Source organism: Eptesicus fuscus, chromosome 12 (genome assembly GCF_027574615.1).
Source record: "Eptesicus fuscus isolate TK198812 chromosome 12, DD_ASM_mEF_20220401, whole genome shotgun sequence".
Lineage (NCBI taxonomy): Eukaryota > Metazoa > Chordata > Mammalia > Chiroptera > Vespertilionidae > Eptesicus > Eptesicus fuscus.
This window is the reverse complement of record NC_072484.1, coordinates 55,902,419-55,915,214: the sequence shown is the minus strand read 5'-3', so window position 1 is coordinate 55,915,214 and position 12,796 is coordinate 55,902,419. Positions and strand designations below refer to the sequence as shown.

At 41.5% G+C, this 12,796-nt stretch overlaps 1 non-coding gene across 1 annotated transcript; it reads left to right on the top strand.

Moving 5' to 3' along the window:
* The first annotated feature begins 12,178 nt into the window (after positions 1-12,178).
* MIR9234A-1 (microRNA mir-9234a-1) lies at positions 12,179-12,274 on the top strand. Its single transcript, NR_130540.1, has one exon. It is a non-coding gene; the product is annotated as a microRNA mir-9234a-1 (primary transcript).
* Positions 12,275-12,796: the final 522 nt, after the last annotated feature.

The following is a 12,796-nucleotide window of genomic DNA, read 5'->3' as shown; positions in this document are numbered from 1 at the left end:
TGTCAAAAGAAATGCATAATTCACGCACCAGAGTAGAGGCTTCAGGCTGCTCCAAATCAGCCCAGGTCCTCAAAAGAGAGTTTTTTTTCAAAAACTTAATTTTAAGTTTTCAAAATCCTTAATTTTATAGCAGATACATAATTAATATCAGCTAAGTCTCTCCATTCTGGTGATGAACAGAATTCCCACTGCTTCCCTGTGCAAAGGTAAACTGCCAGACCCATGCAACCTTAGAAGTGGCCTTCACGGAAATTAGAAAACAGGCATTAGATATGTTGATCTCCTTATAAAGCTATCCCAACAAGGTGACCTTCTGGGCAGCCTGAGGCAGGTGCTGCAACCATCCCTGTTTAACAGAACCTGAAAAGAATGTGGATAGCATGCCTGCAGTAGCTGTATAGCCAAGTGAAGGTTCATATAAGCAAGAAAAACATGCTGAGCGGAGCTCTAGGCACCTCAGCATAACTGTGACCTGACAAAAACAGCAACAGCAGTGGTCCCACATAGAGGGGGCCCAAGAAGTGAGTAGGAAAGACCTTGGTGAAGGTTGACTCGCAAGCAGTGGCAAGTCTCGGTGAAAGAAATCACATCGGGTTTTTGGCCACTCACAGACAACATGGATGCCAACCATGACTCTGACGTGTTGCTGACTGTTGTTGGGAAACAACCAGGAATTGGTTTGTTCTGCCATGTGATCTGTGTTAGTAAAATTAATTTCCAAATGCTAACCAAAATGCAACTGCATGGGAAAGAAGGCAGCAACTCAGAATGCAGAGTGGGGGCCCAGGCATCACCAGGGTGACACCAGGTCTCAAATCAAACCTAGAGAGTGCATTACCTGGTGGACAGTCCATTCTCATGTGACAAGGAGTCCAGCCTTCCAAAATCAAGACTTTGGCCCTAAGCCCAGGTTCAGCCACAGTCCCTATGCCCAGGAACATCCCTGTAATTTCTTTCTCTTCAAGGAAGCTCAAAGCTTAATGCAATAACTGAAATCTCAACTACCCCTAAGCAAAGATATAAATACAAGGGGGGACTCTGGGGTCCTCTTCTAAAATTTGAAACCTATTGTCCTATGACAAGAGCTTAATGACACTTTATACTACTTTTCATGATTTTAAGAATCATTTTCTGCACCTAATTCTACCCACAGTTAAATACACACACTAAATCTGCTCTGATTTCTGCTCAGTCATGATGAAATTCAAGTCTCAACCTCATGATGAGGGATCATATATTACTTGAGTCTTCTGATGTCAAAGCCCCTTTGCCAGGCCAACTCTGAAAACATTGTTTTAGTTGAATAATTATTTAAATGTGTGCTCATAGGAAATATTATCAAATTATAGTAAATGAACAAATGCAATTAAATAAAACTATGGCTCCTCATGAGCACATAATGATCTGAGATGTTTGGCCCCAGGAAATGTATATAGAGTGGGCATTAATCTCTGTACACTGACTCGGATGTGCAAAATAATCAATTTTTTAATAGATAAACTTAATGTCTGGGTTGGTCCCAATCCTGCAGCTTGTGAGAGATGCCCCTCTCTCCAGGGTCATGTTGAGGTCATCTGTCTTTATAAAATATTGCTGTGATACTCACTTTCCCAGATTACATGATCTCTTCAGATCTAGGAACTTCTGTGGTTTCTGTACTCTGACAGAGTAGAGATATGTATTAGGCTTGGAACCCCAAGCCTGAGATTAGGCCCTCTTCTATGCATCATGAAGCCATTCTTTTTGAGACGTTGAAGCCTCAATAGTTACCACCATGAAGGTAAGCCTGGGTCCTCAGTGCTTCTGGACCCACAGGGACCAACTGAGAGAATCATGTCTTTAGTTGGGTAGAAGCCCATAGTTCCTCCAGCTTCTTCCATATCACTCTGAATCTTCCCATAAATCTTCTCCTCTCCATTCTATTACCTCTGCAAACCATCTCATCCCTTATGGACTTAGGTTTTTAGCAACAAACATGATGATGCATCACAGGCTATTTCTGTGTTCAGTGATCCGACTCAAAGAACAAAATATCTTAACCCTTGGTTTAAAAACATAAAAGCAAATGCTTGTACACAGAACATTCTCTAATCTATTGTGTTGTGCTTCAATAAATACTAAACTATTTTTAGAATCTATGCCCAGAGCACAAAGGAAGAAGGATAAAATACCAGAGGTAAATTAGAAAAATATGAACTTTGAATAACTGAACAGCCTATGTGATTGTCTTCTCTTCACCAATTAGTGTCACTCAATTAAATCAGATGAATTTTCACTTAATTCACTGGATTAGAGACTCATTAAAATAACTGAACAACTTCCATTGAGGATTTTTTTTTCCTTCTACTCATACACACCCCATCAGATTGGCTCACAGCCCCACTGAGAGGCTGTTGACAGCTCCAAGTAAATTCTATTGAAGTTCCTCTCATATTTGTTAATTTCATTTTTGTTTTTTTTTGGCTTAAAGATAGTATCTCCAGGTGTTCATAAATATGCATTTAAGAGAACTTTTTAAAAATTAGATTTTGTTTTTTCGTTTTGCCTTCCAGGAATTTTTGAAGTCATAGATTTCTGAGCTAAGAAGAAATACAAGTAGTTAATTAGCATGTCTAATTTACTAGGACTCAAAGAATTGCATGATCAAACAACAATGAAATACCCAACACTTACCAGCTATGACACTGGCATTTTTAAGCGCTATAGAAGAGTTGGTAAGCCTGAGGGAACAAGGAGGGACATTCTTATACACTGTTGGTAGAAGAACAAGCTTTCTAGAGGACAAGCTAGCAGTATTAGATAAGGAAGCACTAGGTGTTGTAACAGATGAACCCCTAAAGTCAGCGGCTTCACACAATGAGTAGTTCTTACTTGCCTAGAGTCTGAAATGGGTAATCCTGATTGGTGGCAGGAGTTTCTCAGCCTCTCCCTGATACAGAAAATGACAGAGTCCAATCTACAGAGCCTCCACCATCCTCAATGTGGTTTCCAGGGTCATCTGGGCATCAACACTCAGGTAAGAGACAGGAGAAAAAGAAGGCCATAGAGAAAGCATGCCAGGAAGTGACATATATTACTTCTGCTCAGAATCTTGGATAAGAATTAGGCTCATGGGCCCACTGAGATGCAAACCTGCTCCCCAGCAATGATTGGATGAAGGGCATGAGACTGTCTCTGCCAAGTAACTATATAAATAAATAATATATAGATATATATATATATACACACATATATGTATATATATGTATATACAGATACATATGTATAATAATTTTAAGTTATACTTTTTAACCAAGTAATTTAACTCTCAAAATTTATCTAAAGTGAATAATTAGATATGTGGGCAAAGATATATTTATTAAAATGTTCACTGAATTTTGTTTATGATGGCAAAAAAATTTAGAAAAACCTAATAAATACTTTTAGGTAGATTGGTTCGATAAATACTGGCACATCCATATAATGAAATATTATTCACAAATCAAGAATGATACTATCAATATTTATTTATTGATTGATATGGAATTTACAAACCAGAATATACAGAACCAGCCCATTTTTGTATTAAAATATCTGGTAAATATATAGATTGGTGACTCACCATGCGGAATCCAGATTCTCTCCTTTTTATTACACCTCCTATAATTCATTTTTTTAAATATATTTTATTGATTTTTTACAGAGAGGAAGAGAGAGGGATAGAGAGTTAGAAACATCGATGAGAGAGAAACATCAATTAGCTGCCTCTTGCACACCCCCTACTGGGTATGTGCCCGCAACCAAGGTACATGCCCTTGAGCAGAATCGAACCTGGGACCCTTGAGTCTGCAGGCCGACGCTCTATCCACTGAGCCAAACCGGTTTCGGCCTATAATTCATTTTTATCCATTAATTTAGAAACATTCAAGATCTGAGGGGTTAACTCTGGATAAAATATTCTTTTTTTTTCTTTCTTTCTTTTTTTAAATCCTCACCCAAGGATATTCCTCCATTGATTTCTTACAGAGAGTGGAATAGGGAAAGACAAAGAGAAATATCAGATGTGAGAGAAACACAATTGGTGGCCTCTCACATGCACCCCAACCAAGGCCCAGGCCAGGAAGGATCCTGCAACCAAGGTACGTGCCCTTGACCAGAAAAGAACCCAGTCTATAGGCCGATGCTCTATCCACTGAGCCAAACTGGCTAAGACTGGATAAAATATTTGTAAGAGTTCTATTGACAAACTAGAAAGCTGATTTATTCTTTTGTAGTGAAAATATACCATGTAAATTTGCTACTAGGAATGCCTCTTCCTTTTCTCTAAGAATATCATCCTGTTATTGAGAAACTTGGAAATCAAGATTTTTGTCAGAAGTTGCTTCATGAGCTCTCTTCTCAAAAGAAAGAAAATTTGATGCTCTAGAGGCTTTTTTCCAGACTGCTGAATCCTCAACCAATATTTAAAGCACTCCAATTCTATGATACACACTGTGTTAGAGCCTGAGGATACAAAGGTGAACAACACAGAATCTGCCATTTCAGAACTCAAAGAGGAGCAAGGGAGACACCAGTATACACAGCAACTGTGATCTGCGAGCAAAGCTCAGTGAGGGATGCCCACAAAGTGCTGTGAGAAGCATCCAGCCCTTTTACAGGCATCAAGAAGAACTTCAAGGATATTATTTAGAAGAGGTTGATCAGCAAAATATTTGAGGAGAGACCCAAACAAATGTGAAGATCTATAGAAAGAGAATTGCTGGGGGAGGGAGGGGGGTGGAGGGAGACTCCAAGATAAGACTTAAATAAAATAAAACTTAAAAAAAGAGAAAGTCTTCCACAAACAAGCAAAGTGAGGAACTTTCTGGGCAAAAGAACAAAAATATGCAAAGAAGATACTGAGAAATCAATGATTGTGAACATTGAAGAAATGCAAACAAGTTTCCCAAATTGAAATGATATAATCCGTACAAAATATTGACCATGATGCTTGGTATAGAGTAGGCATTCAAACGTCAATTTTCTTTCTCTTTTCCTTCCCAAACTCAGAGTAACTGAAGCAGAATCAGGGGAAGATTTAAGTTTTGTAAATCTTAAGTGTCATTATTTTGAGGGCTCTTTCCAAGAAAAAAAAAAATACAAAATTAGGTTTAGGGTCATAGAAGGGGCCCAGGCAAGTAAGGGGCCCTAAGGCTTATGCTTCACTAGCTTCAGTCAATATATCTCTGGCAGAATACAGGGGTGAGTGTGGGAATCGGAGAAGCAGGTATAGTAGGAGATGGGCACTGTTGTGAACACTGTAATGCACTCCCCAGATCCCTCTCCAGGAACTAACTGCCCAGCTGCTAGGGGTACTCAAGGAGAGTGCCCTCAGCTGCCAGCCCCTACAGGGACTGCTCCACTGAAGAAAGCCCCTCATCCAAGGCACACACCTCTTTCCTGTGGCATACTATGGGGTGGAAAGATCCACTCCTGCAGATATTGATCTCAAAGGTACTTCCTAATAAACCCCTGAATGTGCATCTTCATCTCACAGTCTGCTTCCCAGGGAACTCAACCTATGACACACACCAAAAATATTTGTGTCTGCCAGGTAAGTTCTCTGCTTTTGAGTGGTACTTAATAAACACCAATACATTCACCATCTATCATGCCTGCATCATTATCTACTAATAGACAAGCAAAAATAAAACTGAGTGGATCATAGTTTCTTTTTATTAAATATAAATATGGATGAGACACTACTTACTGTAAGAGGTCAGAATCCCATCTTCCAATGTGGCCTCAGACGTCTAAATTTTGATTAAACTTTTTCTTCAAAGATGACTCACTACCAACCTCAGACAAAATCTCTGATTCACTGTTGTTTTGAAACTAAGTAACTTACCATAAGATATATTACACTTCTACTGGGCTAGCCCTTTCTATTACCAGGCTATTCTCTGATTTCAGCAGCAATGCTTGGGGACAAGATCATCCCTTGTGATTTCTTGAAGTTCTTTGCTTTAAGATCTCCTGTCTTGGCTGTCCAGGGCGTGCCCGGCCCATCTTGCTCAGTCCTGATCAGCCAGACCCCAGCTAACCTACCATTTGGAGCATCTGCCCCCTGGTGGTCAGTGAACATCATAGCAACTGGTCTACTGGTTGACTGTCTGGACCCTGGTGGTCAGTGAATGTCATAGCAAGCAGTTGAGCGGCCTTAGCATATCATTAGCATATTATGCTTTGATTGGTTGAATGGATGATGAGACACTTAGCATATTAGGCTTTTATTATATAGGATAGGCACTATCACCACCTAATAAGTACAACAAACCAGGTAACTGGAGTAAGGCTTGACACCTCTGCCTGTTTCACCTCCTGTTTCCAATATATCATCAAGTCTTATCAATTTATCACTAGATAATTATCCACTGGTCTCCAACTCCATTTCTACCACCTAATCCAAGCTATGAAGACTACTCACCTGCTCCAAGCAATAGTCTCCTCACTAGCCTCCCAACATTTTCTCTTCCCTGCACCCATTCTCCACACTACAATAGTGATTTCAAAAGGCAAATATAATTATGCAATTTCCCTATTTGAAACCCTCAAATTATTTTCCTGTTCTCTTAGAATAATTACAAAATCCTTAGTCCTTACTACAAGGCCCTAGATGATCTAGCACCTGCCTATCTCACCAGCCTCATAGTGTAGCACTCTACTCCGCTCTTGGAACTCCAGACACACTGTCCTCTCTAAGTTCCTCAAATGCACATGCACTCTCCCACCTCAGGACAATTTGTATATACTGTTCCAAAGCTGCAAAAATCTGTTATAGAATGTTTGTATGTCCCTCAAAAAAGTCTTACGTTGAAATTCGAACCCCAAATGTGATGGTATAGGGAAGTAGAATCCTCATGAATGGGCCTAGTGTCCTTATAAGAAGAAACATGAGAGTGTGATCTCTCTCTCTTTCTGTGTGTGTGTGTGTGTGTGTGTGTGTGTGTGTGGTCTTTCTCTGCTCTCTATCATGTGGGAACACAGCAAGAAGACAGATATCTACCAATCTGGGAAATAGACCCCAACCAAACCCAAATCTGCCACAACTTTCATCTTAGACTTCCCAGCTCTAGAAATGTGAGAAATAACTTGTTTAAGCCACCCAGTCTGTAGTATTTATTATAGGAGCCCCAGTTGACTAAGACACACTCCATTTTCTTAGTCTCTTTAACTCCTTTCTTTTCCCACAGATCTTAGCTCAAAAACCACTTTCTCAAGGAATCCTTCTCTGACTCACAGGCTAAATCAAGTCTTCATATACTTTCCAGTACTTCATATACTTTCTTTTATAGCACTTATTATTTTGTAATAATGAATATAGATATTTATTTATTCAATATCTGTCTTTTCTATCAGATAAGTGTTATAGGGCAAAGATTTCTGTTTGTTCATCATTTTACCCCTAACACTTCACTCAGTGCTTAACACATAATAGGTACCCAATAAATACTTATTTAATGGATGAATTAATTAATTAATGAAACAGGAAAAAGTAATTAAACATTTTTCTCATTGCTTTTGCTCAAATACTTAGATTTTTTTCCTCTTAACTTTATTGCACTTTGACTGTGAAGGTATAATTCGGGACTGCTGATCAAATTTCATCAATTGTATGTGAGAAAAGGTACCTACTCATCAAATTAAATTGTTAAGAATAATCACCTGTTATTTCCCTAACAGCTACAAAATGTCAAGTAAAATTGATAGTCTTTATAGTCCTTCTGGGAAAATTATTAGTAGGTAAAGAAAAATAGAAGCTAAGAAATGTTTGGAATACTTTTCAGGAATAAAATATCGGCCCTCACTATTATGCAGTGGAAAAGTTTTAAATTACTATCAACTTTACTTCTCCATAACTATTCTAGTCAAGTGTCTCACAAACTTCAATCTTAGACACTTAATGAGGTCCCAAAACACTCTCTAACCTGGAGACTGCTGGAAAGGGGATGAGAAATGTTTTCAGTGGTAGGTAGGTAGACAAGTACACCAGTCTAATGAAAACCAGAAAAATACACAAATAGTGTTAGGGGAGTAGGAGTGAATATTTTCTGATTCAGTCTCTGACCAGTTCCTTCCTGTCTCTACCCCCTTGAGAGTGAGTTTTGTAATGTAATCCCCAATTACAAAAATATGTAGGACACTCATTCAGTTCTTTGGATCGTAGGCCCAGGGCACTCATCCTATTTAATTCACCCCTCACTGCGGTCCTTTGGTCAGCTCCGCCTCTAGGGAATGAATGTAACACCAAGATTCTAAGTCAGTTCTTTCATCACCATCAAATTCAGTTTATAAAAACCCCAAGTGTTACCTCTTCTAGTGAACATGCTCCAGACAATGTTTTGGACTCATGTCCAAATTGCATAATAGGTCTAACTGAATCCATAAACTGATTTCCCCTTCCTTCCCCCCCTACCATGTCCCTGTATTTCTGAGTTAAAGGAGGAAAAACAGAAACAGGGCCAGGCAGGAATCAATCACGGAGGCTCATATAGGCTCTTCACATAACCCAGGATAGCAGTTACTGTCATCTCACGGACTTGAATAAAGCCTTCCTCCTTAAGCTAAAGCAGCCATTGGTCCTGGGCTGAAGAGAAATTTACAAAAGGGTGCTTCAAAAAAGAAGCCTCAGAGGCATGCAAACAGGTTTGTGAACACAAGACCAGCCACCTGTGCTGTTTAAAATCTCCTCCCATCAACCCTTGGGGCCTCAAGATAAATAGTTCCCATAAGCTCCCAATGCAGAGCATGAGGCTCACAGGGAGCATACTTTTGATATAATTAAGGAAAAGAGATGTTTCTCATTAAGTCATCCAAGGCTGCCTTCACGTACTTAGCTATGGTATATGTGCACTCAGACACTCAAAAACACACACACTTTTAGCTACCGTAGCACATTTTTTATATCTCTATTGTATCACTGGACATAATATCACATAATTATTTTTTTAATATTTGTTTACCCCACCCCTGGGAGATCTGGTGGGGCCTCAATCCACATTATTTTACTTTATAGTTCCATCACATAGCACAGTAAATGTTCAGTGTTTGTTGAATGAGTAAGTAGATAAAAGAAGGCAGGATTCTGTCAGGATTAACCAATTAAAGCTATACCTATTAATATAATAACTAAGATTGTTTAGCCAATATACTTTTTTTATTTTTAATGTTTTCCTGTTTACAAGGTAACCATTTTTAATTATGCAATGTTAAATGTACACAAAACTAAATAAAGACTGGCGCAATAAACATTAGGGTGCCTCCTTTTTTTTAATGCAGCTGGGAAGTTCCTTGTACCCTCCTTCCTTAACCCCACCCACCCCACCCACAGGTAAGACTATCAAAATCTGTAAAGCAATCATCTCAAGGGCAAAAGTCAGGTGCTTTAAAATAAAAGCAAGCATGACAGTGTCATTTCTTTAACTGAGCATGAACAGAGATTTGACTCACACAAAAATTTAAGATATGATTGCATTTATTATTTAAAATTGCATAAGTAAAAACAGACAATAATGATTTGAAATAAAAACCAAGAGGAATATTTCTAGCCAGTCTACATGCAGTCCTCATCATAAGGGGAGAATTTTTTTCTTTTTTATTTATTTTTTTTACTGTATCTCTATGAAAAAAAATAGGTGTTAGCTAAGCCTCCTGTGGTAATCATTTCACAGTATATATAAGTCAAACTGTCATGCTGTATGCCTTAAACTTATACAGTGGTGTATGGCAATTATTTCCCAATAAAAATGAAAAACATACTGTCAGTGTTCTCTGCTTGCCTTCAGAGAACCCAATATTCTTAACCTCTCATAATTTGGCCCATGCCCAATCTTTCTACCTTAATCTAATCTCATTACTTTTCCACAAGTACCCCATGCTTTTACCAAACTACTTGCAGGTTCTTTAAAACATGCCAAACTGTTTGAAGCTTCTATGCCTTTCTGCCTTCTAATTCCACTTCCCTGGGGGGAAAAAACAACATTCCCTTCAAAATTCTTCCCAAGTCTCCTCTATCCTTAAAGTTCCTAAAGCCCTCCTCTCCAAAAAAAAAAAAAAAAAAACAAAAAAACACACAAGTATTCCAATACCCTGGGTCAAGCAAAACAGCGCAGGTGTGGGCTGCAGGAGAAAAGGCCACTCAGGGGGCTGGGTTTAGAGAAAATATGTCAATGAGACTTCACTCGCATGGAACTAGACAGAAAGGTAGAATTAGGTAAAACTCCACAGGATGGAAATGGGAGGAGCCAGCAGATAACCAATATCTGAAATGAAGAATAGGAACCAAGTCTGAATTAAGTAGCTGAGGCAACCTGGGGGGTGACTTTTGAAATGACTTATTGCTATTTGCTTGTCTGAGGAAGAGACCACATCTTATTTATCTGTGACCTGTACTTCCCCCAAGCCACAGGAGTGTCGGAGTAAAAGTAGGTGAAATTAACAGTCACAACTAGTATGTCTGAGATCTCGGGAAGATGGCGGCATAGGTAAATGCCTGTACTCGCCGCCTCCCACAAGCACATCAAAATTACAACTAAAGGCAGTGCCCTCGGTGGTCCCAGATCTGCCTCTTGCTTCAACAGTGTTGGGACGGAACAGACCCAGGGACGCCCCTTCTTCCAGCCTCCGGCCACTCTCCTGTGTCTTATCCAGTCACCACCTTCACAACCACCTTCGGGACCAGCCAACACACCGGGTTTTTTCTACCTTAACTCCTTATTGCTGAACAACCATGAGCTCCCAAATTCGTCAGAATTATTCCACCGAGGTGGAGGCTGCAGTCAACCGCCTTGGCCAACCTGCATCTGCAGGCCTTCTCCACCTACCTCTCTCTGGGCTTCTGTTTCCACGGTGAGGATGTGGCGCTCGAGGGCGGCTACCTCCTCTGCGAGTTGGCGGAGAAGAAGCCGAGGGCGCTGAGTGGCTCTTACAGCTGCAAAACCAGCGCAGTGGCCGCATTCTCTTCCAGGATGCACTGAAGCCTCCCCAAGATGAGTCGGCAAAACTCAGGGAGCCATGGAAGCCGCCACCAGGCCCTTTTGGAGCTGCAGGCACTGAGTTCTACCCACGCAGCCCCTCATCTCTGTGACTTCCTGGAGAACCACTTCCTGGGTGAGGAGGTGAAACTCATCAAGAAGATGGGCGACACCTGACTACCAGCCGGAGGCTGCCGGCCCCCAGGCTGGGTTGGGCGGGCATCTCTTCAAAAGGTTCACCGTCAAGCACAACGAGGAATCTTTGAAAGACCCCTCTGCATTCCTCTGGTGTCTGGCTTTTACCTGAGCCTCTTCCTGAAACTACTAGCCATTCTTTTAACATGTTAAGCGCCCAGCCTGTTTTGTCTTCCGGATGGAAAGTATAGTGTCAGTCACCAGTGACTGACGAGGCCAGTGATGGGCAACCTTTTGAGCTTGGTGTGTCAAACTTCGCCAAAAAACTGAGCATAACTCGGGTAGTGTGTCACTTTGAGGAAAAAACATTATTTCGCAAATGTTTCATCCTCAGGAGCAGCAAATGTTTCATCCTCGGCATGCGGCTGCCTCAGCGGCCGCGTGTCATCAGAAATGGCTACGCATGTCAGTGCTGACACGCGTGTCATAGGTTCGCCATCACTGGACTAGGCGCTTAACGTGTTAACCACCCTGAAGCTCTCTCCCATTCATTGGACCAAATGAAACAATAAAGCTTTCTGCAGAAAAAAAAAAAAAAATGCAACTAAACTACAAAACAAACATCATCCAGAACCACTGGAAAGCTGGCTGAATGGAAGTCCTCCAACCAGAAAAGTAAAGAAGGAAGCACACTGAGACTGGTAAAAGGTGCACAAGCACAGAACGGGCTGGCCAGCACCCACATGTGCAGCCTTTTCAATCGGGAGGGAGACCGTCTCTGCAGAGGCCGCCCAGAGGAGCAAGAGGTCCCAGCCCCACATCAGACCCCCAGCCCAGGGTCCCAGAGCTGGGAAAAGAAGTCCCTGTGGGCAATAAGAACTACAGGCTGTGAAAACCAGTGCAGATTGGGGCTCAGTGACACAGAGGCTGCTGGAGACCCAGCTGTTCCTCCTAAAAGGCCAGCACTATAAACTGAACTTACAAGAGCCTGCTTCCTCTGACCTCCAGCACGAGAGCAAGGCTCTGTGGGACACAGACACATATGAAGAGACACTGGATTGTCTGGCATCGGGGCAGGAACTCTGGGGTGGCTTTCTCCCAGATGGAGGTACTCAGAGGAATCATTGTTCCTATGCTGGGACCTTCCCAACCTGCCACAGGGCTGACTGGCAGCCATTTCTGTTTGCTCCACCCTGGTGATTCCCTGAGACCCCGCCTCATCTCATTTAAAACCCCACTCAAGCTGTGTGCAGTGGCTTTTGCATATGAATGGCCTGTCCTTACTCAGGGTAAAATCTCTCAAAACAAGCTGCAGCTGAGTCGGGGAGCCCCAAGCCTATCAATACTAGTAAAAGGCCCAAGACCCAGTACCAGCACCAGCCTGCCTTGATTCCTAGCCGGGCCTCCTCTGGGCACTTCTAAACCCGATACAAAGAGGAGGAATCTCTCTGAAGATCTCTCTGTAGCTACTGCTGGGTGGCCCCAGGCAATGGCTGACTTTGCATCTCCCTGGAGACCCAAGAGCTAGTGGACCCAGTGGTCAGTGTCAGACCATACCAGATTACAACTCTACACATCCACAAGCATCACACTCAAGGGGCAGACTCTGTGAGCACCAAAGCCCCACTCAAGCAAGTCCTGCTCCATAGGAATATCTCCTGCACAGCAGC